Genomic DNA, 5,000 nt, shown 5'->3' on the forward strand with positions numbered 1-5,000 from the left:
ACTAGAGCTCTCTCTATCTCTCTTTCTCTCCTTGAGTCTCCCACTGGTATGCTAGTGGACTTTCCTTGCTAGACATTTCCAATTCCACTCATCCACTGAGTATAGCTACACAGGTGCACGGACGCTTAAGGCCGTGAATGGTTAGACCGTTGCTCAAGCGGTAACCATGTGCTACACCAATACCAACAACAGGCTCATTTAGACTGAGATCCACTTTAGCCCGTGTCTACGGCTTCCATTCATCAAGCCCCAACTGTTCTTTTGGATAGTGACCCCCTCATATAAGGTCTGGGGATTATCGGCAGGGGTTCCGGTTGCAAATTTATAATTTTAACTAATTAAACACACTTTTTAACATTTTTCAACAGGGTCAGTGAATCAAGCCAGCTGACTCGCTAGTCGACCAACAAGCCGTATCAATGCCAATTTCATACATACATTGAGGCCAAACTCTCGCCTGACTTCTCTATACAGGGTGAGAAGTGACAGTTTTGATCTGTCAAAGTTTGACACACCAATTGGTGTAACTAGTGTGAACTTTGCCGTGACAACAAATAGACCAAAACATACCAGTCAAGACCAAGTGGAAATCAAAGGGAACACTAGAGCTCTCTCTATCTCTCTTTCTCTCCTTGAGTCTCCCACTGGTATGCTAGTGGACTTTCCTTGCTAGACATTTCCAATTCCACTCATCCACTGAGTATAGCTACACAGGTGCACGGACGCTTAAGGCCGTGAATGGTTAGACCGTTGCTCAAGCGGTAACCATGTGCTACACCAATACCAACAACAAGTTCATTGAGACTAAGGATCCACTTTAGCCCGTGTCTACGGCTTCCATTCATCAAGCCCCAAACTTTTCTTTTGGATAGTGACACCCTCATATAAGGTCTGGGGATTATCGGCAGGGGTTCCGGTTGCAAATTTATAATTTTAACTAATTAAACACACTTTTTAACATTTTTCAACAGGGTCAGTGAATCAAGCCAGCTGACTCGCTAGTGGACCCACAAGCCGTATCAATGCCAATTTCATACATACATTGAGGCCAAACTCTCGCCTGACTTCTCTATACAGGGTGAGAAGTGACAGTTTTGATCTGTCAAAGTTTGACACACCAATTGGTGTAATTAGTGCGAACTTTGCCGTGACAATAAATAGACCAAAACATACCAGTCAAGACCAAGTTGAAATCAAAGGGAACACTAGAGCTCTCTCTATCTCTCCTTTTCTCCTTGAGTCTCCCACTGGTATGCTAGTGGACTTTCCTTGCTAGACATTTCCAATTCCACTCATCCACTGAGTATAGCTACACAGGTGCACGGACGCTTAAGGCCGTGAATGGTTAGACCGTTGCTCAAGCGGTAACCATGTGCTACACCAATACCAACAACAAGTTCATTGAGACTAAAGATCCACTTTAGCCCGCGTCTACGGCTTCCATTCATCAAGCCCCAACTTTTCTTTTGGATAGTGACCCCCTCATATAAGGTCTGGGGATTATCGGCAGGGGTTCCGGTTGCAAATTTATAATTTTAACTAATTAAACACACTTTTTAACATTTTTCAACAGGGTCAGTGAATCAAGCCAGCTGACTCGCTAGTGGACCCACAAGCCGTATCAATGCCAATTTCATACATACATTGAGGCCAAACTCTCGCCTGACTTCTCTATACAGGGTGAGAAGTGACAGTTTTGATCTGTCAAAGTTTGACACACCAATTGGTGTAACTAGTGCGAACTTTGCCGTGACAACAAATAGACCAAAACATACCAGTCAAGACCAAGTGGAAATCAAAGGGAACACTAGAGCTCTCTCTATCTCTCTTTTTCTCCTTGAGTCTCCCACTGGTATGCTAGTGGACTTTCCTTGCTAGACATTTCCAATTCGACTCATCCACTGAGTATAGCTACACAGGTGCACGGACGCTTAAGGCCGTGAATGGTTAGACCGTTGCTCAAGCGGTAACCATGTGCTACACCAATACCAACAACAAGTTCATTGAGACTAAAGATCCACTTTAGCCCGCGTCTACGGCTTCCATTCATCAAGCCCCAACTTTTCTTTTGGATAGTGACCCCCTCATATAAGGTCTGGGGATTATCGGCAGGGGTTCCGGTTGCAAATTTATAATTTTAACTAATTAAACACACTTTTTTACATTTTTCAACATGGGTACTGAATCAAGCGGCCTGACTGGCTTATAACCAACAATCGATTTCAAACTCTTATCCTAGTCACAAGCCCTAGTGCAAATGAAAGGGAGAACTAGAGCTCTCTCTCATTGGGTCGCCCACTGGCATTCTAGTCAACTTTCCTTGTTAAAAGTGTCCAATGCCGCACATTTGCACACTCATCAACTGAGTACAGGTACACAGGTTTACGGATGCTTAGAGCCGTGATTGATTAGACTGTTGCCTTAGCGGTAGCCAAGCGCTACACACAAATCAAAGTTGTGCAAATAGTTTAATTAATGAATAAATACCAGACAGTCAGAAAGTTATCCCATCTAGCTTATGCCCACCGCTTAAAGTACGGATGCTTAAAGCCGTTGAATGGTTAGACTGTTTCTCTAGAGGCAAACAATTGCTAAAACATAGACCAACAATATAGTCCTTTTTCGCGCTCAAGTTCACCGCTTAAAGAATGGATGCCTTCAAGCCGAGGCTAGTTAGACCCGTTGCTTTGGCGGTAACCCATTGCTCTAAGCACATACCAACACTATACTCCTCTTTCATAGGGTATTTCATTGAGCCCATTGTTTGTCGCTTAAGGCGAGAATCCTTAAAGCCTTCAATGGTTAGACCATTGCTCCAGTGGTAGCAACCATCCGCTTCACACATACCAACAATATAACTCATTTTCCTATGGGGTTCCCATACAGCCCATGTCCACTGTAGAGCATTCAAGCTTCTCTCTCGCTCTCTCTCTCTCTCTCTCTCTCTCTCTCTCTCTCTCTCTCTCTCTCTCTCTCTCTCATTTGCTAATAAATACCAGACAATCAGAAAGTCATCCCATCTAGCTTATGCCCATCGCTTAAACTACGGATGCCTAAAGCCGTTAGTTAATGGTTAGATTGTTTCTTTAGCGGCAATCAATTGCTAAATATATACCAACAATATAGTCCTTTCTTATGCCCATGTTCACTGCTTGAGGCACGGATGCCTTCAAGCCGAGGCTAGTTAGACCCGTTGCTCTAGCGGTATAGCCATTGCTATAGGCACATACCAACACCATATTCCTCTTTCATAGGGTATTTCATTGAGCCCATGTTTGCCGCTTAAGGCACGAATCCTTAAAGCCGTCAACGGTTAGACCATTGCTCAAGTGGTAGTAACCATCCACTTCACACATACCAACAATATACTCATTTTCATATGGGGTTCCCATTTAGCCCATGTTCACTGTATAGCATTCGAGCTTCTCGCTCTCTCGCTCTCGCTTCAGGATAGGCGGGGAGGGGGTGCCCGCTGTCTCCAATCACTTTCCACAGAGTGTTTAATCATTGCCTCAGCTCAGCCCATCACTCTTGGCCAATATCATTTTTCACGGCTTCCATTCATCAAGCCCCATTTTTTTTTCATTTGGATAGTGACCCCCTCATATAAGGTCTGTGGATTATCGGCAGGGGTTCCGGTTGCAAATTTATAATTTTAACTAATTAAACACTAATTTAACAAAATTTTTCAACATGGGTACTAAATCAAGCGGCCTAACTGGCTTATAACCAACAAGCGATTTCTACACATATACCAACAATATAGTCATTTTTTTAATATGGGGTTCCCATCTAGCCCCTGTCCCCTGTAGAGCAGTCAAGCTTCTCTGTCGCTCTCTCTTTCGCCAATAAATACCAGACAGTCAGAAAGTTATCCCATCTAGCTTATGCCCACCGCTTAGAGTACGGATGCTTAAAGCCGTTGAATGGTTAGACTGTTTCTTTAGTGGCAATCAATTGCTAAGCATATACCAGTCCTTTCTTATGCCCATGTTCATCACTTGGTGCACGGATGCCTTTAAGCCGAGTCTAGTTAGACCCGTTGCTCTAGCGGTAACCCATTGCTTCAAGCCCATACCAACACCATATTCCTCTTTCATCTGGTATATCATTGAGCCTACGTTTGCCGCTTAAAGCACAAATCCTTAAAGCCATCAATGGTTGGACCATTGCTCAAGTGGTAGTAGCCATCCGCTTCACACATACCAACAATAGACTCATTCTCATATGGGGTTCCCATCTAGCCCATGTTCACTGTATAGCAGTCAAGCTTCTCTCTCGCTCTCTCTCTCTTTCGCTAATAAATACCAGACAGTCAGACAGTCATCCCATCTAGCTAATGCCCACCGCTTAAAGTACGAAGGCTTAAAGCCGTTGAATGGTTAGACTGTTGTGTTTAGCGGGAATCAATTGCTAAACAGTAGATCAACAATATAGTCCTTTCCTTATGCCCATGTTTTACCGCTTAAAGAACGGATGCCTTCAAGCCGAGGCTAGTTGGACCCGTTGCTCTAGCGGTAACCCATTGCTCTAAGCACATACCAACACTATATTCCTCTTTCATGTGGGATTTCATTGAGCCCATGTTCGCCGCTTAAAGAACGAATCCTTACAGCCGTCAATGGTTTGACCAACCCATATAGTCATTTTCCTTTGGGGTTCCCATCCAGCCCATGTCCACTCTAGAGCATTCAAGTTTCTCTCTCGCTCTCTTTCGCTAATAAATATCAGACAGTCATCCCATCTAGCTTATGCCCACCGCTTAGAGTACGGATGCTTAAAGCCTGCTTTATAGTCATTTTCCTTTGGGGTTCCCATCCAGCCCATGTCCACTGTAGAGCATTCAAGCTTCTCTCTCGCTCTCTTTCGCTAATAAATATCAGACAGTCATCCCATCTAGCTTATGCCCACCGCTTAGAGTACGGATGCTTAAAGCCGTTGAATGGTTAGACTGTTTCCTTAGCGGCAATCAATTGCTAAACATATACCAACAATGTAGT

Source organism: Artemia franciscana, chromosome 19 (assembly GCF_032884065.1).
Source record: "Artemia franciscana chromosome 19, ASM3288406v1, whole genome shotgun sequence".
NCBI classification, from domain to species: domain Eukaryota; kingdom Metazoa; phylum Arthropoda; class Branchiopoda; order Anostraca; family Artemiidae; genus Artemia; species Artemia franciscana.